Source organism: Triturus cristatus, chromosome 1_2 (genome assembly GCF_964204655.1).
Source record: "Triturus cristatus chromosome 1_2, aTriCri1.1, whole genome shotgun sequence".
NCBI classification, from domain to species: Eukaryota; Metazoa; Chordata; class Amphibia; order Caudata; family Salamandridae; genus Triturus; species Triturus cristatus.
In genome coordinates, this window is record NC_140580.1 from 293,625,732 (window position 1) to 293,650,714 (window position 24,983).

Below are 24,983 nucleotides of genomic sequence, written 5' to 3' on the forward strand. Positions count from 1 at the left end.
ACATCTTTTAGTAAAGTTTATTTTTATATTCTGTGTTTGAAAATACCACTTTTAGAAAATAGGTATTTTCTTGCCCAAGCCTTCCAGTGTGCTCTGCTGTTATGTGTATTGGTTGTCTGGTTTTGGAGGGACAAGGCAGGCTGAGTCAGATCTGGGTTGAATAGAGAGATCTGCATTGGAGTATGGGGAGGGGTAGCGCCTTGAACTGAATAGGGCTGTGCCTGGCAAGGTGAATGCTGGCTCCACCTCCTACTGTGCGTCTGATGGCAGACCCCCTCTTTCTGAAAGGAAGGATGCAGCCTGGTAAACAAAGTGCTCCAGGACTGGGCAGAACAGGTTCTGGCTGGCTTCAGTGACTTGTAGCTTCTGAGAACAAAGACTTTGGGGTATAAATATCTGTGCTGAAACCCCTACAATTTGTATTGCTCCTGGACAACAAGGGGAACCTCTGTCCGTGTAACTAAAGGAATCTGCAGGAGGTGACTGTGCTTGTGCTTTTGTGCTGTTTCTTGGATTGGCCTGCAGCACTTTTTACTGGACTTGGAAGAGGAGGAAAAGGACTTTGAAGAGAACTTTTATTTCAACTTGCTAAAGCAATCACCCAAGGGCTAGAAGAGAGCTAGCCTCCTGCTGGAGTCTCAGCCACATCAGACTCCACCACCAGCCTCCTGATTCCTCCCAGCGAGGCTTTCTATCGGCAGGTGAGGCTCCTGTGAGTTCCAGGGCCTCTAGTTCTACTACGGAGAAGAGAGTGCTGAAAATCATCGCTAACGCCCGTTTGAGAGCCGCCGCAGCTGAAGACCGTTCAAAAAATCATCGCGCTGCTGCCGCGAGCGCTCGCAAACCAAGGATCATTGCATCGCACGCTTGCGGGCCACAAAGCGCTCGCTAACACCCAAAGATCATCGCATGTTTGCGGGCTGTCGAGTGCTCGCTAACCAAGGAACATCGCATCACGACATCGCAGTGCGGGCGCCGTGCGTCCGTCATTTTTATCGCATCACACCCGGATCGTTGCTCCCTCGCGGAGCGCCATTTCTTCTCATCGCAACAAGGTCACACACGCAACCGGCTCGGCGCATCATCCTCCCTTAAGGCAAGGATTTCAACGCTTCACCGGCTTAGCGTGAAGAAGTTTGTCGCTTTGTCCCGCACGCTTCTGCAGATCAGCGCATCATCCTCCCTTGCGGCAAGAATTCAACGCATCGCTGGTCTCGTATGAGGAAAATCATCGCTACAGCTCGTTTGCGACATTTTGGTTGTTTTGCTATAGAATCCAGGTACTTTGTAAGTAAAAGGGTCGCAGAGACCACTGCTTTGAACTGAACTTCTCTTTGCACACTTTGAACTATTTTTGCAGCATTTCAAGAAGTAATCCTATTTTATAGTATTGTGGCTTTTTACCGTTCTTGGTCTTGTGATAAGTCTATATATAAAGATACTTATTTTTCTATAATTACTTGTGTGGTGTCCCTTTGTAGTGTTCTTCACTGTGTTACTATGTATGGTCATAAATGCTTCACACACTGCCTCTGAGATAAGCCTAGCTGCTCGTGCTACGTTACCACAGGGTTGAGCAGGGGTTATCAAAGGGTGTAGCCCTCTTACTCTGTCTTAGGAAGAAGGGTCCCTACGTGGACAGTGGCCAGCCATTGCCAACTAGAGACCCCCATTTCTAACAAGTACCCAACAAAAAATAAATAAAAAATATAAAAAGTTAATAAGAGACGAAAAAAGAATCCATAAGAGAAATGTTGGGGGAATCTTCTGGAAGCAACGGAAACAAAAAATGTAAAAAGTTCTGGCAACTTGTCCAAGACGGCTCTGGTAAGATACAAGGGGCAATGCATTGTGTAGTAACAGATGAGTCCATATTGAAGAAATATATGGGGGAAGGGGGGAACCTGTAGTGAAGAGGGTCACCCCTTGGAATGCTAAAAATGAGGATATCTGGTCCTTTTTTACGGCATGTAAGGTCCGATGCATCATAGCAGATTTAACTTTGACTAGGGCAGCGGGACAGGATAATCTCCCAGCTGTAATTATAAAGACCCAGCCAGATTGGAGGGTGGAATTCTTTTCCCAAATGTTTAAGCACATACTGGACATAGAACAGATACCAGAAAGCTGGAGAGGGGCGATTGTCAGACCCATCCACAAACGGGGAGATAAAAAAGCCCCAAAGAATTATAGGTTAATAAACTTGTTAAATGTAGGAGAAAAAGTTTTTCAAAGATGTTATTTGAAAGGCTAATAGAATGGGCTGAAGTAAATCACTTTGTGCATCCAGAGCAGGGGGGCTTTAAGGAAGGGCACTCTACCATTGATCATTGCTTATCTCTCTGCTCTATCACACAGGAATCGGTGGAGATGAAGGGCGGATTGTACTGCTACTTCATCGACCACTGTACACAAGGTCTGAAACACCAAGGAATGTCAATAGATATCTACATTTAGTAATGCTACAAAGGTTATCCAATGCACTGCAAGAAGAGCTATGCTGCCCAGTCCATGCTGGAGAGGTCAGGTAGGCGGGGACTAAACAATAACAAAACATCCATTGTGTTATACTATCAGCTTTTATAACACATTTGAGGATCTTCTAGCTCCCACTTTTTTTTCAATGATTGAGGTTAGAATCACCTTGATCCCCAAGCATGGGAATGTCACAAAAAATTCAGTTAACTGATTTATTAGGGTCCTTCCCCAGTTGATGGAAGCTGATTTCTCTTCTTTCGTCGGTGGTGCCTCTTCTCCCTTTCGCTATTTTTCTGTAGCACCAAGACATTAATGGGACACCAATTGAAGGGGACACACAAAAAACAACTTATTTACTGATAATTCCGTATACCATGGGACAGCCTCCGAGATCTCTTGCGTCCCTTATGCCTGTACTATCAATATGAAACTCCATATGGATTTCAGGTGAATTGCTGCCGGATCTCTATATATTTCCAGGTGTGCAGGGTCTGGAATCCATGGTCTATATTGATCTGGCAAAACGGTGTAAAAGTTGATTGAATACTTGGAAATTAATTTATTCAAATCGGTAAACACTTTCTCGGGAGCCAGTTTGCTCTGACATAGGGAAGAGATCTTACCTGATTTGGGGAAGTGGAGAAGCTAATATGTCTCATGGCTTGACAGACTACTTGCTTCAAGATGTGCCCTCTCTCATCCCTTGTCATGAGCTAGAAGCACTTCAGGCCTTGGTAGTGGTAATTGTAATTGCATTTACATAGCGCTTAATACCCCTGACAAGGCGTCAAAACGCTTTTTCGGCGAGTAGCACGCCACTCCGGAACCCATAAAGGATTAGTGTTGAATTAGTATAGTGAAATATCAAAAAGTTATTAGAGTGGTGGATAGGTTAGTCAGTTATTTGGATTGAGAAGGATAGCAGAGGGATAGAAGAGGAAAGAAAAGGTTTGCATTTATATAGCACTTGTTACCCTCGATGGGGTGTTTAAGCGCTTTTTCGGCGAGTAGCAAGCTACTCCGCAACCCATAAAGGATTAGTGGTGAATTACTATAGTGAAATATTAAAGTAATTTGAGTGGTGGATATTTGTCAGTTTTTGGGATTGAGAAGGATAGCGGAGGGATAGAAGAGGGAAAAAAGGTTTGCATTTATATAGTGCTTGCTACTCCAAATGAGGTGTTGAAGTGCTTTTTTCAGCGAGTAGCACACTACTCTGTAACCCATAAAGGATTAGTTATGAATTAGTATAGTTAAATTTGAGAAGTGGACATGTTAGTTTGTTATTTTGATTGAAAAGGATAGTGGAAGGATAGAAGAGTGAAGGATTTAGATTGGTTTTTTTTGGGAGGTCATTGCAGTAGTGGGAGGCTTGGTGTGTGTAAAAAGGAATGTGGAGGGGAAGAGTCAGAGTAAAGAGTTTAGAAAGGCTTGTTTTATAGTAAAAGGTGTGTCAGATGGTGTAAAGAAGGGTAGAGTAGGGGAGAATATAGAAAGGGCTATTTTGGAGATCATGGTAGTGGTATGGGGTTTGAGATCAATGAGAGAGTGGATGTATAGGATATATTGATAGAGGTATAGGGTAGTGCATTGGAAGGAGTAGTAGAAAGGGGTTTGAGATGAGAGAGAGTTGAGGTAGGAGATATATTGAGAGAGGTATAGGGTGAGAAATAGGGTAGTGCATTGGATATGCTGAATTAGAAGAAAGTAATAAATATATAGATCATTAAGTACATGGAACGTTTATAGATGCATAAAGGAAGTAAGTATATGTAGATTTAAGATATCGATAGAGGTATATGGTGTGAAATAGGGTAGTGCATTGAATTTTTACATAGTACCTAGGTGATTCTTTCAGGATACAGGTAGTGCCTAGATGATTCCCTGAGTATATCAGAACTCCATAGGTAGTTTCATATCTGCATAGTTACTCCCTGCATGTTTACATGAGTATATCACTACTATCTGGGTGTTTGGATGAGTGCACAAGTAGTGCCTAAATGATTAGATAAGTGCATGACTAATGGCTCAATAATTCAATAGATACTGGTTGGATGACTAAATGAGAGCAACTTTAGTGTCTGGATGAATTCAGGAGTGCATAGATAGTATATACATGATTTACAGAGTGCATGGATAGTGCATACGTGATTGTTTAAGTACATGTATAGCACCTAGCAGATTAGATGGGTGCATGAGTAGTGTTTAAGTGATTGTATGACTACTTGGCTGCTGCCCATGTATTTTTGGTTCAGTGAACAGTTAGTACCTGGGTGTTCAGATAACTACATGGGTTGTGCCTGGATAATTCAATGAGTGCATCAGTAATGTCTGGCTGATTACACGGGTGCATGACTAGTGTCTGAGTGATTCCATGACTCCATTGTTAAACCTTGGGAGGGTGGATGAAAGTAAGTGTACAGCTGGGGTGATAGTATTTGTGCAAGAATATTCTGTCAGAGATTAAATGAGTACATAGCTACTGGATGAATCACAGGTTTACTACAATAGTACCCTCTACGTAATTAGATGACTGCATGAGTAGTGCCTGAGTGTTTGCATGAGTTCATGCATGTGCCTCAGTATTTCAATGACTGCATGGGTTTTAAGTGTTTGCTTAGATGACTGCATAGCATCTGCACAAGTCTTACAATATCTGCATAGTTACAGCCTTGTTAATTGCATAAGTACATTGTTACTGTCTGGGTGATTAGATGAATGTATAAGTAGTGCTATAAGTAGTGCCTCCATAGTTCAATGACCCCACAATTTCTGCCTGCCTGTTTTGAAGAGTACATGTGTAGTTCCTAGGTTATTGAATAACTCCATGGATACTGAATCACAGATTTGATGACTGTCTCGCTAGTGGTTGGGTGATTGCATGAGTATCAAACTACTGCCTGACTGACTATTAAAGTATCTTCATTACTGTTAGATACATAACAGTTGTGACTATATATGTGACTCACTGGTCATCTCCTGTCAGTGTCAAACTATCTGTTTTACTGTATATATGCTTTTCTACTGAGCTATGTGTGACTAAAGTCTAGATATCACAGTTGGTATATAATTGCATTCATGGCCCTCTAGGAGCATACATTGCTTTGTTACTGAGCATCCACATGCATCAGTAAGTTTCTAAAATGGAAAACGACATTTTAAAATTGTATAGCTATATCATTTCTCAAATGCTTATTCTGCTTCTAAAATATATATTCAGCATTTTCCAAACAAAAGTTACACTGCAAATGAAGCTAGCACAAGAACTCTCAAGGTATTCTGAACTATTATTCTCCAGTATTGGGGTGTCTTTCATAGATTCACATGCTTGAATATTCCCCGTCGTCGAAGTGGGAGTCCCACGGTACATAATAAAGCAATGTAGTAATAACATAAGCCTATTAGGCATAAAAGAAAGAAAAAACCATAGAGTTTTCATAGATAGACAACTTGTCACTTCTATAACATATCACTGTCGTTATGTTCTAGGCCAAATCCAGCCAATCAGGCGTCCGCACCCTCTAGAACCCTCTCCCCAGAGACTCAGGCTCTCAGATTTTCTACCGCACGTCGTGTGAAGGGAGTCTCCCTGAGCTTGCTCAGTTTTGTTTTCTTCTCATACTTCACAGAAGATTGAGTTTATGATGTCTACAACCAAGAAGTCCCTCTTCAGACCTTGTGGGAGCTGTGGTAAACTGAGACTTCATTCTGAAGATCCTCACAAAAAAAGCATTTATTGTTTATACCCTGAACATCAGGTAAAAGACTGTAAAATTTGCAGAACCTTCTCACAAAAAACTTTGAAGGATAGAGAAGGGCGTCTCCTTCTGTGGCTATAGAAGTTAAAAACGTCAGAAAATCCTGTTTCTGATGTGGAGAGTGTATCTTCCATTCAAACTGCTCCCTCTTTGAAAAGGTCCTGTGACTCTCAAAAGGTTTCTCCTAGACCTAAGGTGATGAAGAAACATCATGGAGAAAAGATTTCTACACAACCTTCTACTTCAAGAGGGGTGATTTTCCCCCCCCCCAGGAGTCTCTCTGTTTCATTGACACCCCCGAGATCGGATTCTCAGGCGTCTAAGACTCCATCTGCGCAGTTTTTACCTCAGAAACTGCCTCTCTCGTCGACGAGCTCATCAACGCTTCCTCCGTCGACGAGAGCTGCCGTCGTCGCATCTACATCGACGACCTCGGCATCTATGTCTATGAAGCCAACCATGATCATGTCGTCGGCGTCTTCACCATCGACGCTGGTGTCAGTTAAGGTGAGACCCATTTCATCGACGTTACCCTTAACTGTGTCGTCGACGGGTGCTTCGTCGTCGAAGGGTGCTTCGTCGTCGAGGAGTGGTTCGTCGTCGGCGGGTGCTTCGTCGACGACGGTGGTCTCTTTGTCGGCGGTAGTCTCTTCGTCGGCGGTGGCTCTGTCGTCGACGGTAGCTCTGTCGTCGACGGTAGCTCTGTCGTCGACGGTGGCTTTGTCGTCGGCGATGACCTCGTCGTCGACCGTGGCTTCGTCGTCGACTGTGGCTTCGTCGTCGACTGTGGCTTCGTCGTCAACGGCAGTTCAACGTCGAATTTCAGCGCCAGCAACAACGGCGACGACTCCAACTCTGGATTTGCTACCATTAGAGACTTCAAACTCTCTGCTTCAACGACGGCATTCGTCTCTGGATACCCTGATGCCACTTAAAACACCTGTACAGCCTCCTGAAGTGCTGTTTTCATCTGACAATGAAGACTACGAGGATGATAGATTTCGGGCTGCTCGCAGTCCTTCAGAACTTCTAATTAAATGTCAGGACTCGGATGATGATGAGGAAGACTTGCAACAAGATGATTTCTCATCTTATGACACACATCCAGTTCAGGAACCTCATATGGCACAATTGCCTTTAAGTCTGATTTCCAATTTACAGTACATGCTGGATGATTATATTCGCCGTTTTCCGCGGTCTGGCCATACCACTCCAACGCCGCAGACACCTCAACAACCTGTTTTACATAGGGAAACAGTAGTCACACCTACATCAGTGACCAGAGAACAATGTCTTGGGGTTCCTCCAATCACACTGGAAGATATTGTCGAGGAACAAGATGATGACGCTGACAAGGAGGAAGGTGAGCTGGATGATGCTTCCCTCCTTTCTGACTGGGACAACTATCAGATTCAAACACCTTCTCCCGCTGATCCAGCCCCTTTGGATTCTCCCCCAGTTGATATTGGTGGTTTTCATTTGCTCATGGAAAGAGCAGCGAAAAGATTTCAATTCCCTATGACAACCAGAGAGGAGGATTGTTTCTTATATGACTTTAAGGACCAACCTCAAAAACAGGTCCGCTGCATTCCAATCATTGATTTTATATGGCAAGAGGGCCTTAAATTGATGCAGACTCCTAATTCGATTCCAGCCATCCTTCCTAGGATAGACAAAAAATACAAGGCTCCTCCAAATTCTCCTGCCTGTTTGACTTCACAAACAAAGCCTGATTCTATTATTACTCAGGCAGCCCAACGCCGATCTAGGAACCCTTCATCTCCTTTGTCGGCACCTCCAGATCGCGAAGGTCGACGGCTGGATGGTATAGGGAAAACATTTTCCACTATGGCGGCAGCTACGGTTCGAGCGGCCAATTCTTTGGCGATCTTGGGCCGCTACGATCGCCAAATGTGGTCGGACATTTCATCTCTGATTAATCTCATTCCTGAATCATCCAGGCCAGAGGCTTTGAAGATTCTCCAAGAGGGAGAAAGAATTTCTTCGGAGATTATAGACTGCGCCATTGATGTGTCCTCTTCTGGCTTCCGTCTTTTGGCTGGTGCTGCAGTCCTCAGGCGTCAGGGCTGGTTACGGGCCACGTCTTTCCGTCAAGAAGTACAAACAAAGATCCTGGACATTCCTTACGACGGCAAGTCCCTTTTTGGCAGGCATATAGATGATGCCCTTCAAGCAATTAAGAAGGACACTGACACAGCTCGTGCTCTAGGATCTTTACAATTCAAAAAACAGCCTTTTTGAGGCGCAAGAGGTCGTGGTTCCTCTTCTTCCTTTCGTGGTAATTCCAACCAATACAGGCAAGGACAAAACCGCTATTCCTCCCAAAATCAGCAATCTTATCGGCAGCAAAATTCTTCCAACTACAGACAATACAGAGGCAAATCTTCTTACAGAGGAAAGGATTCCTCAAAGAAACAATGACTCTCACTACCCTCAGTCACGGACTCCTCCAAAACTTGGAAGTCGAATCTCCCGCTTCTTCTCCAAATGGTCGCAAATAACCACAGATCAATGGGTTCTCGATATTGTGCGCAGGGGACACGCTTTGGAATTTATAAAGATTCCTCCAAATACTCCACCAAGAGGTCCTCCTCCTGCACATTTGAAAGAGCTACTGAAGCAGCTAAACATTTTATTGAGAAAGGGCGCGATCGAAGTGGTGCCAAAACTACAGAAGGGCAGGGGGTTCTACTCAAGGTGCTTTCTTATACAGAAGAAGTCGGGAGAATGGCGTCCCATTTTGGATTTGCGAGCCCTGAACAAATACATAAAGACACAAACTTTCCGTATGTTGTCCCTACAAGAAGTCCTTCCTTTTCTCTCTCAAGGAGAATTCATGACAACACTAGATCTACAAGACGCTTATTTTCATCTTCCCATATTGCCAAGACACAGAAAATTCCTCAGATTCAGGGTGGCCGGACGAGATTTTAAATTCAAGGTCCTGCCATTCGGCCTTCGTTCTGCTCCCCGAGTGTTCACAAAAGTCCTTGCACCGGTGGCAGCTTACCTTCGCCTTCAGGGAGTTCAAATCTTTCCCTACTTAGACGACTGCCTTCTAAAGGCGAAGTCTTTCGAACTAGCGTCCAAACAAACTCTGTTTTGCAGATCCCTTTTCCAATCTCTGGGCCTCACACTGAACTTGGAAAAATCTCAGTTGCACCCAGCTCAAAACAGATTGTTCTTGGGAGCCATTCTGGATACCTCTCTAGGAAAAGCTTTTGTGTCGCACGAACAACGACAACGTCTTCGCGATCTAGCGGCCTCTATCCATCTAAAAGAGTTCGTTTCTGTCCGACAGTTGAAATCTTTCCTAGGGATGTTGTCGTCCTGCATTCCTCTAGTCCCTCTCTGCCGCCTGAAGATGAGACCTGTCCAAGAAGAACTGGACAAGCAATGGGCTCAGGTCTCGGGCACTTTCAACGACTTAGTCAGAGTCACCCATCGCTTAAAAAGAGCTCTTTTGTGGTAGACTCACGAAGATCATGTCTCCGCGGGGCGTCCTTTTCTAGCGGACACTCCACAATTTACCATCACCACCGACGCATCTCTCGAGGGTTGGGGCGCCCACTTGCAGGGCCTAACTGTGAAGGGCAAGTGGTCTGTTCATCAAAAGACGAGACACATCAACCTGTTAGAATTACTGGCCATCTTTCTGGCTTTAAAAGCTTTCAGAACCATCATTCACGGAAGCACGGTATTGATCCGGACGGACAACACAATGTGCATGCACTATATCAGCAAGCAAGGAGGCAGGAGGTCCGTTCTGTTGTCCCTTCAGGCTCAAAAGATTTGGGATTGGGCGATTCAACATCACATTGCCCTCACAGCAGTACATGTTCCGGGAGCGTCCAACATTCTGGCGGATTCCCTAAGCAGATCCTCCACGACCAATCACGAATGGGAATTGCACCAACCCATTCTGGATCACATATTCCAGCTATGGGGTCCCCCAAATCTGGATCTTTTTGCAATCTATCTGAACCGGAAATGCCAGTTCTACGCAAGTTGGCTTCCCCAACCAAAGTCATGCGGGAATGCCTTTTTGATGAACTGGTCCACAATTTATGCTTACGCCTTTCCACCGATACCTCTAGTCCCCAAGGTTCTACGGAAAATGAGGAAAGAACCCTGTCGGCTCATCCTAATAGCCCCCCGATGGCCTCGACAAATATGGTTCACGGAACTGCTGCTACTGTCTCAGTGCGAACCAATCATGCTTCGTCCTCTTCCGAATCTTTTGACCATGGAACACGGTCAAATTTGTCGTCCCGATCCTGCGTCTCTACACTTAGCGGCTTGGAACCTGAGTATTTTGAATTTGTGAATTTGGACATCCCTTTGGAGTGCAGAGAAGTCTTAGCAAAGGCTAGAGCTCCTTCTACTGTAAAAACTTATAAACTCAAATGGAAACGATTTTGTTCATGGTGCAGTGATGCCAAAATTCATCCTATACATTCCAAGCCAGAGCAACTTTTACCTTTCTTTTTGCACCTAGCAAAATCAGGCCTTTCATATGCTACCCTTAAAGTCTTTTTAGCGGCAATCTCACGGTTCCGTCAAGATGGCTCTAACTCCCTTTACTCGTCAAGAGTAATGCAACAATTCTTCAAAGGACTTTTTCGGATGTTTGCTCCGATACGTCGGCCTCCTCCTCCTTGGCATTTAAACATTGTATTGGCGCAGCTCATGAAATCGCCATTCGAGCCAATCCATAAGGTCAGCCTCAAACATGTCACGTGGAAGACTTCTCTTCTCCTAGCTCTTACACCCTCACGCCGGGTCAGTGACTTGCAAGCATTTACCATTAACCCACCTTTTCTTCAATTTACTAATGACTCTGTCCTGCTTCGCACCAATCTGGCCTATATCCCTAAAGTGCCATCTGATTTCCACCTCAATCAGCCGGTTGTTTTAAAAACATTTTTTCCTAATCCTCAAACTTTTGCAGAAAACTCACTTCATTCTTTGGATGTCAAGAGATGTCTCAAATTTTATCTTCAGAGAACTGCTGCCATTCGTAAAAATGACCAACTCTTTGTCGCCTACAGACGCATGCAACAAAGTCATCCTGTCACCAAACAATCTATAGCACGTTGGATATCCTCTGCTATTACCTTTTGCCATCAACAAGCAGGAAAACCTCTCGCTGCTGCCGTGAAAGCGCACTCCACAAGGAAGGTTTCTTCTTCTACTGCGCTTTTTGCTGGAGTCCCTCTTCAATCCATCTGTAGAGCGGCGACATGGTCCAGCAGACACACCTTTACGAGACACTACTGTCTGGATGCTGCAGACAACACGGACACAGCCGTGGGACAAGCAGTTCTTCGTAATCTTTTTAAATAAGGTGAGCCTCTGATGCTTCCCTCCTCCTGCATACAAGGTACTTTTATTTATTTATTTATGTATAAAATGTGTGTGTGTGTATATATATATATATATATATATATATATATATATATATATATATATATATATGGCTTTTATATGCATATAGTCTTCTGCACTGTATATGCTATTGTTTTGATTCTTATGTACCTTTGTATTATTCTGCTATCACTGCTCACTACTCTTATTCAAGCATGTGAATCTATGAAAGACACCTCAATACTGGAGAAGAACAAAAGTTACTTATCTGTAAACTGTGGTTCTCCAGTATTGGTGTCTTTCATAGATTCACATGCGACCCACCCACCTCCCCTCAGAGGCTCTATTGTGTATTTGACTTTATGTCACTCTTGTGCTACGAAAATCTGAGAGCCTGAGTCTCTGGGGAGAGGGTTCTAGAGGGTGCGGACGCCTGATTGGCTGGATTTGGCCTAGAACATAACGACAGTGATATGTTATAGAAGTGACAAGTTGTCTATCTATGAAAACTCTATGTTTTTTTCTTTTTTTATGCCTAATAGGCTTATGTTATTACTACATTGCTTTATTATGTACCGTGGGACTCCCACTTCGATGACGGGGAATATTCAAGCATGTGAATCTATGAAGGACACCAATACTGGAGAACCACAGTTTACAGGTAAGTAACTTTTGTTCTTCCTTCTCAATTTGAAACAAACCATGCTTAAAGGAAAAACCACCACCCTCACCATATACATGACATTTTTATCAGACTCATTGAACATAGATCCCTATGTAAATATACATGCAATTTCTTAATAGATGTACACCTTCAAACCATCTTTCCAAAAAATATATACCTCTCTGCATCTTTAACTAAGCTAAAAAGTCCTATATATAGCTATCTGCAATCACAAGAACCATATCTCACCATCCAAGCATATGCTAAGCAATCATATAAGTTAAAAACCACATTGACAAACACTTCTCAATATATGCTGAACAAGTATTACATCTTTCTAATCCACATGCAAGCAGACACGTTCTCATCTTTTATATGCAGATGTATCTCTTTTGCACATGCCATTTAAAACATTCTTAGTTCCTCATTGCAGCTTTCCACAAGACTATACTGTTATTTTTCAATAAAGTACACAATGTAATAAAGAGGCAATAAATCATTTTTTTCTTACTTCCCAAAACATTCACTACTTAGCTCTTAAACACATAACCTCTAATACATACAGTTCATCTGATATATTTTTTCATATCACTGATACTTTTTTTTTTCAAACTCCCATATACATCTTCATTTCTAATGTAATTTTTATAAAGGATTAAAAAGTTATGTACATACCAGTGAATTCAGTTTGTAGATTATATTGTGGTTTTAGCTCATTCTGGATAGTTTTCACACTGTTGGGATTTGTAAAAACTAGGCACAAGAACGGTACACCCTCTCATACAAAGCACCATGAAATGGCAACCTCTTCAACTTTACACTCTGTGATCATAAAGCTGCATGGAAAGGGAAGTGCCTAGACTGTAGAGAAAAACAGATGGCTCACACTCACAAAGGAGTTTAAGCCTGGCCTAATTCAGTACTATATTATAAAACAGCACATCAATGAATAATGTAAGTTGAAAGCAGCCAGGAATTCATTATTAGTGGGTACACATGGACCATGTGGTAGCCTGCAGGACCGTGAGGCGCTTGTTCTGGCAGCTGAAATAGAATAGGACTCCTAACATGTCCCTATGTGATGTTACTAGAGCTGGATTTGATACTTGGGATCAACTAGTGGTGCAGAAGGATGTTTAATCATATCCAAGTCTTCTCTCCTCACCTCAATACATTTCAGCCATATTTTTGCTCCGGATTTGCATTCTTCGGCATATCAGAAATGGAGGAAAGGAAACTTGTAGTGGAAATCTCTGTGAACGAGAGATCTAAGCAGCCCAAAAAACACAAGGAAGGGGATCAGCTTTGGCAAAATGTTCTGCAGTTATAAGTGTCTTCAGTACAGGGAAATTCATCACACGCTCATGCTCCAGTTGTGTGTTACACCAGGCTGAATTAGGTGCATGTACCCTATCCACATATGCCGGAGAATTGATGGGTGGGGGAGACGTTTTTGCAACATGTGCTGGAACTGTGCAAGGCCAATCTGGTCTTTTTAGGAAGAGATCCTGGGTATGATAAAATATGTATTTGGCTCAATGGATCCCAGCTGGTTCTGTTCGGCTTGAGGGATCATGTTGCCCCTAATATGACATCCTATGATTTGCAGAATAATCAAATGGAGGGGTCAGGTAAAATGCTTATAACTAGCATCTGGAAATAAATTCACTGCCATTGATTCTGCAGTGGTATCACGAATTCTGGGAAATCTTGGCATTGGAGAAACTGATGTACAATGTAAATTTCAGAACCTACATCTTTCAACATTTGTGGCCCACCTCTGAAAAGCTTTGCTAGAATAGACATTGCACTTATTCGCCTACTAAGACTTAGGGTGCTGGACGTTTAGCATTTACAACTAATGATGGATATTATCAGTTGCCTTGGAACTCTTCCCTATAGGTGTTGGAGTCCACCACCAGCTAGCTTAGAAGCAACCTCACCCCTGAGTAGAAAGAGGGAGGGAGCGGGTATTTGGTTGTAGGTTGGTTCTGTTCAAGTGGCTAACTCTAAGTTTGATGAGCGAGCCACTATTGATGTAGTGTGCATTGGAATGATTCACTGCAAATATAATACAAATATTTGAAACACTGTGAAGTCTATCTCTGGACTTACCAAGCTGCTGAGCAGCGAAGAAAAAGGAAGGGCTTTTCCTTGGTGGATGTTACATATGGTGGACTGTTTGGTCTCTTACAAAAAAACAAAGACGCTTGGGATTTGTAGTCTTTTATTGTGCGACCCATGACCTGGTTAGGTAGGTCGCTCCCCCTCCGCACAGCACCGCCTGTGCGTCCTGTCCCTGCCCCAGCTGTCGCTGCTGAGGAAAGTCGAGGCCCTCCTCCACCCGCAGGCTACCACCTGCGCCTCATCCCTGGTGGCCAGTGGTAGGCCTTAGGTATGTCCTATTGTCGGTGTCATTCATTGTACTGCCCTTATCGTTTTCTTTTTTGTTGTCTGTGACTGCTGTTGTCTGTCTTCCCCCTGTGCCTGTATTTTCTCCTGTACCCTTCTTTCCTTCTGTTCCCATCGTCACCTCCGTGATTCTGTGCCCTTTTTCCTTCTGTGACCCCCGTGACTCTGTGCCCGTTTTCCTTCTGTGACTCCCGTGACTCTGTGCCCGTTTTCCTTCTGTGACTCCCGTGATTCTGTGCCCGTTTTCCTTCTGTGATCCCCGTGATTCTGTGCCCGTTTTCCTTCTGTGACCCCCGCGATTCTGTGCCCGTTTTTCTTCTGGGACCCCCGTGATTCCGTGCCCGTTTTCCTTCTGTGACCCCCGTGATTCTGTGCCCGTTCTCCTTCTGTGACCCCGCGATTCTGTGCCCATTTTCCTTCTGTGACCCCCGCGATTCTGTGCCCTTGCCTTTCGTGCCGTTCACCGCTCCCGTTCCCGCCGCTGCGTCCCCTGCGGCCCCGCCCCCTGACTGCCCATTTGCTGCCCCTACATCCCGCCTCCCAGCTGCTCCTCCCTACCACCTTCTCATATATGGCAGCCGCTGCGCGTTGAGGAGAGCGACCCTTGACCTTGTTAGGTAGGTCGCTCCCCCTCCGCACAACACCACCTGTGCGTCCTATCCCTGTCCCAGCTGCCGCTACTGAGGAAAGTCGAGGCCCTCCTTTACCCGCAGTCTACCACCTGCACCTCATCCCTGGTGGCTAGTGGTAGGCCTTAGGTCTGTCCTATTGTCGGTGTCATTCATTGAACTGCCCTTATCATTTTCTTTTTTGCTGTCTATGACTGCTGTTGTCTGTCTTCCCCCTGTGCCTGTATTTTCTCCTGTACCCTTTTTTCCTTCTGTTCCCATCGTCACCTCCGTGATTCTGTGCCCTTTTTCCTTCTGTGACCCCAGTGATTCTGTGCACTTTTTCGTTCTGTGACCCCCGTGATTCTGTGCCCGTTTTCCTTCTGTGACCCCCGTGATTCTGTGCCCATTTTCCTTCTGTGACCCCCGTGATTCTGTGCCCCGTTTTCCTTCTGTGACTACCGTGATTCTGTGCCCGTTTTTCTTCTGTGACCCCCGTGATTCTGTGCCCGTTTTCCTTCTGTGACCCCCGTGATTCTGTGCCCGTTTTCCTTCTGTGACTCACGTGATTCTGTGCCCGTTTTCCTTCTGTGACCCCCGCGATTCTGTGCCCTTGCCCTCCGTGCCGTTTACCGCTCCCACCGCTGCGTCCCCTGTGGCCCCGTACCCCTGACTGCCCATATGCTGCCCCTACCTCTCGCCTCCCAGCTGCTCCTCCCTCCCACCTCCCCATATATGGCAGCCGCGTCGAAGGCAAGCCCGTCTGTGCCCGTCCACGCCCATTGCCAGGACCCCTGGCCCCCGCGAACGCCACGACGCCCGCCTCTGCTACGACTCCAGCACTCTCCATGCACTCAACGCCGGACGATCATGCACCTGCTGCCTGGCTGCCCCGAAGCGCACCCAAGGACCCTTCTCCTGCCGCAACTGCAGCTTCACCAGCATCCGGCCCACCAACCCACCTACCAAAGAACCCAACCACCTCAGATGCATCCTTCTCAACACCCACTCCGCACCCAAACACACCGTGGAACTCTGGAACCTACTGGACTCCAACACCCCAGACGTCGCCTTCCTGACGGAGACCTGGCTGAACCCCTCCTCGGCACCTGACATAGCCATAGCCATCCCGGAAGGCTATAAGATCACCCGCAGGGACCGCACCAATGGAGTAGGAGGAGGAATCGCCATCGTCCACAGGAACACTCTCAAAGTCTCAACCAACACCGACGACACCCTCAGCACCTCCGAACACCTGCACTTCCAGATCCACACCGATCCCAACACCACCCTCAGAGGAACCCTCATCTACAGACCCCCTGAACCACGAGCACAGTTCAGCGACTCCATCACTGATCTCGTCAGCACACACGCCCTCGCCTCCACGGACTACATCCTCCTCGGGGACCTGAACTTCACCCTCGAGAACAACAACACCGCCAACTCCTCTACCCTGATCGACCACTTCGCCAACCTCGGACTCAGACAACTCATCACTACACCCACCCACTCCGCCAGCCACACGCTTGACCCCATCTTCTCAGCAAGCTCCCACGTCTCCTTCAAGCACACCACCGAGCTCCACTGGACCGATCACCGCTGCATCCACTTCACTTTCCGGAAACCCACCACGCACCACCGCACCCAACAGATGCCACGCTGCTGCTGGAGCAAAGTCACCGAAGACCAGCTTTCCACCACCCTCGCCCGGAGCCCATCCGCAGATCCGACCGACCCCGACACCGCCGCTCGCAACCTCAGACAGTGCATCAACGACTGCGCCAACACCCTCGCCCCGCTCAAGAAGCTCTCCCTACACCCACACCAGCATGAAAGCCAGCTGGTTCACCAAAGACCTCTAGGCCTCCAAGCGAACCTGCCAAAAACTCGAAAAAAACTGGATCCGTGAACAAACACCGGAAAGCTACACAGCCCACAAGAACGCCACCCGCAGACACCACCACCTCATCAGATCCGCCAAAAGGACCTCCTTCAAAGACCGCCTACACAACAACGCACACAACAGCAAAGAGCTCTTCAACATCGTGAAGGAACTCTCCAACCCCAGCTCCAACACCAACGTCATCTCACCTTCACAAGACCTGTGCGACTCGCTGGCCACCTTCTTCCATCGCAAGATCGCAGGCATCCACAACAGCTTCAACGCCGTCACCACCCCGGCAACCACTGAGACGCCCGCTCCCACGACCACCACCCGCACCAACCGCCTGATCGCCTGGACCAACATCAACACCACCAACAAGATCATGAACACCGTCCACTCCGGATCCCCGGAAGACCCCTGCCCACACCACATCTTCAACAAAGCCAGCAGCACCATTGCACCCCATCTCCGGAAAACCATCAACATCTCCTTCGAGACAACGACCTTTCCAGAGACCTGGAAGCATGCAGAGATCAACGCCTTACTCAAGAAACCCAAGGCGGACCCCAAGGACCTCAAGAACTTCTGACCCATATCCCTACTCCAGTTCCTGGCAAAGATCATCGAAAAGGCCGTCAACAAACAACTGACCAGCTTCCTCGAGGAGAACAGCATCCTGGACAATGTTCCCTCAAATTTTTTTCCTCTGTGTGCGGCAGTGTGAGGTCTCTGTGCGCTCCAGCCATGGCAATGTGCGCCAAGTATCCGACCGCGTGTGTGGGTGTAGCAACAGGGGTTCTGACACTGGGGTTCCTGCTTGATTGTGCAGATAAATAACCTAAGTACTGGAAGTGAGGAGGCCTGTTTGATGGGGCAGGCAGGGCCGGACTTGGAACCCAAAGTAGCCCTGTCAAATTTGCTGCATCGGCTCCCACCCACCAGGTGGGGTGGAGGGGGGGGGGGGGTGGGTGGGCAAGTGTCAAGCACTACTGCTTAAAACCGATTTTACTGAGGACCCATATTGCAGCATCTCTGCAAAACTACCCCCAGTAACAAAACTGGCCCCCACTACTCCAAAACTGACCCCCACCCTTCTAGCCTCCCAGGCAAATGCACGATCCCTGCTAAGGCCAGTCTTGGGGGGTGGCGGGGGGGGGGGGGGGGTTGGGTTGTGTCATGTTCGAAATGAGAGTGCAGTGCAGAGCATCTGCAACCACAGCAAAGCTATGCTAATATTTGTTAGGAAGTCGGGGCAACCGTCCTCCTTCCACAGTGCCAGTAATTTGAGTGGTGGACATGTTAATCAGTGATTTGGCTAGAGAATGGTAGGCGGTGGGATAGAAGAGGGAAAGAGGTTTGTATTTATATAGCGCCTGATACCCCTGATGGGGTTTTGAAGCTCTTTTTTTGGCGAGTAGCACGCTACTCTGGAACCCATAAGGATTAGCGTTGAATTAGTATAGTGAAATATGAAAGTAGTTTGAGTGGTGGATATGTTAGTCAGTTATTTGGATTGAGAAGGGTTGGGGAGGGGTTGAAAGGGAAAAAAGTTTGCATTTATATAGCGCTTGTAACCCTGATGGGGTGTTGAAACGCTTTATTGGCGAGCAGCACACTACTCTGGAACCCATAAAGGATTAGTGGTGAATTAATATAGTGGAATATGAAATTTGAATGGACGAAGAGGGCCGCATTAATGAGACCCCTACAACTAATTATATTATCTATCTTGTTGTGCATTATATACATAGTATTAAAAACAAATGGTCTTGGCAAACAGACACAAAAATAATTATTTCATGGTAAATCTTGTAGGGCTGTAACTGAGAAACCCATGGCTTCCTACCATCAGTGTTTGCCAGGTGCGGCATTACCAGTTAAAATAGTGGAACACACACAATGAGGCCCTAAACGTGTGAATGGTATTGCAAGCCTCTCTCCTATCCTTTTGCTAACAGCCCACATGTTAAAATTCCACAGCAAGAGACTGGAAGGAAGCATCATACCCAGAGATCAATAACATAACTTAGACGAATGTCTCTCTAGTAATTGATGCTTGCTCCCTTGATAGTACATACTGGGAGGAACATCCTGCCATCCTTCGTCTATGGTGGCAGCATTATGTCAAGTGACACGTCAGAAAATCCCCTCCCTCTTAACTTTGAGTTTGGCTTTATAAGGAAGGGCTCTTACAATCTCGCAAATGCTAATTTTTGTGGAAGCCAAGTAACTCTCGCTGTGGTTATCTACCGTCCTCCTCACTTCTGTCCACCAAACCTCCTCCATACACCCTCACCTCACTTCCTTACCTATTCCTCTTCAGAACTCTCTCTCCACTCTCCAAAACCTATACCGTCTTTAATGCCCCTGTTAAGTCTACCTCTCCCCTTGTCACTCATTTATTTATCCTCCACTTTGCGCCCCTGTCCTCATCCGTGTCAAACGCTTAACACAATCCACTCGCCATCCCCACTAAGGCCACTAGGGCTTTATGCTCAAATCTCCGCTTTCTCGTAACTCAACTTTCTTGCTGACATCCATTTTTTCAGACGCCTGCATTCGACACTGCTCCACCTGTTACCTTGTCTTTTATAATCACTTCTTAAGTTTCCTCCTCATGATCATCTTAACCCACCTGCTATACTCTTTCAGTGCTTCCTTTAAGGGCCACCCCTGCCACCCTTCTGGCCCCCTCCCCACGGTACACTTTTCTTCCTCTCCGAGCTACCTTACGTCTTTCCCTACATACCACTGAGCCCATTCCCCTCCAATGCCCATTGTCAAGCTCCCCAGCCATAACATGTTAACGTGTCCTTTACGTTCACGCCACTTACGAGTTTCTCTACTGTCCCCTCTATTATATGTTTCTACATCCAAAGCATCACCAACTAAGTCATCCAAAGCGAGTTCCAATGAGGCGACCTAGAACTACAGCTCCCAGAAACCACTGGGCGGTGAAAAGAAATGCCCACCGCGGGGGGACAGCTGCCCTAGAGAACAAGCATTGGCATAGCCAATAGGTCTCGCCTTTGGGACCTTATAAGTGTTTAGCCATGCAACAGTTGATGTTGTTGCACCAACGATATTGTACTGCATAATTAAATACTTATAATTTTCCAAAGGCGAGATCTATTGGCTATGCCAATGCTTGTTTTATTTTATGTATTTTACTTAATCTTGCATTCCGTAATTCCAGGGTGTTTTTTGTATTTTTTCAGTGTAGCTGATTACTCTTCTATAGTGCATACTTTGAACGGAGTTCTCCATGTGCTCATAATGGGCAACAATTGATAAGTCTGGATTAGAGGCTGAATGCAGTGCTTGTTTTGATGGTGCTTGTCAGTGGGTTAAACAGGTGTTCAGAATGCGTGGTCATCCAATCCTTGGCCTCTCTGCAGGGCACACAGACAATGGTCACATATTTTAGTTGCAACTGTGATTCAGTCCAAATGTGTGTGATGAAGGTATACAGTTGTTAAAATATTGCACATGTTGAAAGTAAAAGAAATTGCAGTGTTTCCAGGAGAGTGGGTGCGTTATGTTTGGGGTGGTGCAGTGAAGATGATGTGAGGATGTGCCTTTAGTAAAGAGTGTGGTGAAGAGGAAATAGATGGGGAGTAAGATATGCAGATGAAGGAGATGCCGTGGAAAAAGGGCATACACCTCCAACACACAGTGAACAGAAGAGACTGAGTATCTCTGAAGACCACTACCCCTTCCACAGTCCTCAGTAATGTTTAATTCAGTGTCTCAATTTCAGGATTGAAATATTTCCAATATTAATTATTGAGAACAAAATAATTGCTATTACTAGTTTATCTTAAACATCAAATTACCACTGACAAAGCCAGAAGTCTTGGCTGGTTTTAGGTGTATGTCAGTTGTAGTCATGGATATCTGGATGCAATAACAGAAAGCTCAGAGAGGCTACAAAATACTGGTTGGGTGATAACCACAGAAATGTTGTTTACGTGTATAAGCCATGCTATTGATTAGATAGGCCACTTTTAGATGCCCCCACTTATTTCATCCCACTTAAAGTTCAGGGTAAGCCATGTGTGCATGGCCGGTGCCTACCAGGAACACAGAGTCCAGGGCATGGTACAAGGAAAGAGCCTGAAGAGTATATATACTGTAGTGGACCGGACAAAAGTAACCAAGACGTGCCAGAGGATCAAAATCCACACTTGACTAATGAGTCACAGCATGTGAGAGGGCAGAGCCAATGGCATGCAAAGCGACAGTGGACCCCGCACGCCAACGTACACAGGCAGAACCGTCTAGCAACATGGACGTCAAGGCATGTCCATAGAAAAGAGCACTAGGCATTCCAAATGAGGCATAGACCGAAAGAAACATGGAATGGGCGGACGCTGTGCCGGGCAGACCGAAAGTTGTACAATGGGCGGACGCTGTGCCGGGCAGACCGGAAGTTGTACAGACATTCCAGAGGTGCAAAAGCCTCACACGGGCAATGAAAAAGACTCACATGCACATTAAAGACATGAAATGGGAGAGGGAAGAGGCCCAGACATGAGAAGACCAAGACCCGGCCAGGCAAGTAAGTTTGCAGAAGATCTGGCATACGAGGGGTGGTACAGGCCCGAGTGGGCTTGAGGGGGCAAAGTCCAAGCATTTGAAAGAGAAGCCTACCTACTAGGCAATTGAGAGCTACAAGAAAGCTAAGGCACAAAGATGGAGTACAGGAAACAGGCATGAAACAGGTAATAAATTCAATGCCACCACAAGAAAGGCAGGCCATCAGATATAGGGAAGGGCCGGTGCGTGAGAGAATTACAGAAAGGAACGTGTTGTGAGATGCTGGCATGACACATGAAAGCAGAGATGTGAGGGCCAACATTAAAACGGAATTGGATCACAGAGGGGCAAACCTAAGAGGGAATGGAGAATGAAAAATGACAGAGGAATAACTGAATGATGGCTTGTCAAAATATTAAGAGAAATCCCCACAGCACAAGAAGATACCAGAATGGTAGAAGAGGCAAACGTTTTGTGTACAAAACGAAACTTCCCGCTGCGTTTCCATATACTGTTTAATATGAACATGGGGTACTTAGTAGACCATTTTGTATACTGTATATGCTGTGCGCACTTCTCTAAAGTGGAAAAGACACAGGCTTTATATTTCCAGTGCAGGCGGGGGTGGGGTGAAAAGGTTCACTGATTTCGTAAGGCACCTCCTATATTAAACTATCACGAGCGCACAACAACAGCAGCAGCTTCGGGGGGTAGGGGGTGTGTGCTTTCTGGGTGTGAATTAAAACACCGCCTCAATATGCCAGACCTGCCCTGTGTAGCGCTGCACTGATAAGGACATTTCTGGTATATGGTGTGTCCTTAAATGTCTGTTTCATAACCACCATGAATCACCGCATTTTACCTCAGCTGCTTGTCGTATCAGCTACCTACCAGCGAATACAAGAGTTAAAGGCCGGTGAAACAATCTGAGCATAGACCGTTGATTGTGGCCCAATAAAGTGTTCCACTCTCCAGAAACCCTGTTTGGAAAGACATTGCTTTATCTCCCTCAAACTACAACGTGGCATGCACCAGATCAAATTTCAATGCCTGTTCTTCACTGCGCAGAATCAATCGATGATTAAAAGTACCTCTACAGCACTGAGATTGATTATTATAGGGACTGTATACAGGTGAATACGGTGATAACCTAATCGAATATGGAACAACGCATATTTTTGGGCTGCCTATCGGTGTGACGCTGAAAGCTAGCAACCAAAACTGTCCTTATTTAAAGTGTGCAAAGAAAGTTTCCATTCAAGGTTAAAAGCTTACCCATGGGATGGCCAAAGCGGGCAACCCTCCTAGAGCCAGATTAGCAGTGACAACTAGAGTTATCTCTTTACAAATCTGGGCCATGTAATTCACCCAGAACCCTATTAGTGGGCTGGTTGTGGGCCATTGTGAAAATGTGTTAATTGCAGCACCGTAATGCGCTGCAATTAACATAAATATTTTCACAATGGCCCACAATCAGTCCGCAGCCGTGCTCCATTAAGTAAAATGCATCAAGTTCAAATAAACGACGTGTAAAGCACACGTTGTGCTTTTGGACTTGCTGCATTTCTTCTCTTAAAGGAGCACGGCTGCGGGCTGATTGTGGGCCATTGTGAAAATATTTATGTTAATTGCAGCGTATTACGGTGGTGCAATTAACAACTATTTTCAAAGGCCCACCAACAGCCCCCAGCCGTGCTTCATTAAGGAGGTAATACAGCAAGTGCAGGAGCGAAAGCAACCAGGAAATTATCATTTTTCGCGCCGCTCGTGTTATAAAAGCGGCGGCGCGAATGATCTCACGGGATGTGCTGTGGGTGCACGCGCCACAATCAGCACTGTGCGCTCGGAGGAACAGACGTGCGCGGGCGCTGGGGCGCGCACGTTGCTGGGAACACTGATCCTGGACCCGTCCCAGTCTGGGTTCCGCAGCAGCCACAGCACCGAAACTGCCCTCATTCGCCGCTACCGATGACATCAGGACCCTGCTAGACAACGGAGAAACCGCGGCCCTCATCCTCCTGGACCTGTCAGCCGCCTTCGACGCGGTCTGCCACCGCACACTACGAACACGCCTCTACGATGCCGTAATCCAAGAAAAGGCCCTGGACTGGACCGCCTCCTTCCTCTCCGGTAGAACACAGAGCGTCCGCCTCCCCCCCTTCCGCTCCGAAGCCACCGGGATCATCTGCGGCGTACCCCAAGGCTCATCCCTCAGCCCAACGTTCTTCAATGTCTACATGGCACCGCTCGCCCACATCGCACAACGGCACGACTCCGACATCATCTCCTACGCCAACGACACCCAGCTGATCCTCTCCCTTACCAAGGACCCCCACACCGCCAAAACCAACCTCCACGAAGGAATGAAGGCCATCGCCGACTGGATGAGGAACAGCCGGCTGAAGCTGAACTCGGACAAGACGGAGGTCCTCATCCTCGGATCCACCCCCTCGGCCTGGGACGACTCCCATAACACCCACCGACCACGCACGCAACCTAGGGGTCATCCTCGACTCTACCCTCTCCATGATGAAGCAGGTCAACGCCGTCTCCTCCTCCTGCTTCAACAACCTCCACATGCTTCGCAGGATCTTCAAGTGGATCCCCACCGAAACAAGAAGGACAGTCACCCAGGCCCTCGTCAGCAGTAGACTGGACTACGGAAACGCACTCTACGCAGGAGCCCCGGCCAAACTCCTGAAACGACTTCAACGCATCCAGAACACCTCCGCACGCCTGATACTCGACATCCCTCGCCGCAGCCACATCAAACCCCACCAGAGAGACCTGCACTGGCTCCCTGTCAACAAGAGGATAACCTTCAAACTCCTCACCCATGCACACAAGGCACTCCACAACACCGGACCAACGTACCACAACAGCCGACTCAGCCTCTACACCCCCACCCGCCAGCTCCGCTCCGCAGACCGCGCCCTCGCCACCATCACCCGCATCCGAAGAGTGACCGCCGGCGGCAGATCATTCTCCCACCTCGCCGCCAAGACATGGAACAACCTCCCCATCCGCCTACAGCAGACCGAAGACCTACTGACTTTCAGAAGACTTCTCAAGATCTGGCTCTTCGAACAGTAGAAGCTCCCCCACCCCCCAGCCCCCAGCACCTTGAGACCCTCACGGGTATGTAGTGCGCTTTACAAATGCTATGATTGATTGATTGTTGATATAATGTTGGTTTTGGCTGCTGAGCAATAAAAAGAAGAACGTGTTTGCATAATCCTTGCCTCCGTGTC

The 24,983-nt window shown here is 46.6% G+C and overlaps 1 protein-coding gene across 6 annotated transcripts in view; it reads left to right on the forward strand.

Annotated features, from left to right (window-relative positions):
- Window positions 1-24,983, forward strand: part of ECD (ecdysoneless cell cycle regulator) — a 444,921-nt gene that overhangs the window by 153,120 nt on the left and 266,818 nt on the right. The gene's annotated exons all lie outside the window — the stretch shown is intronic.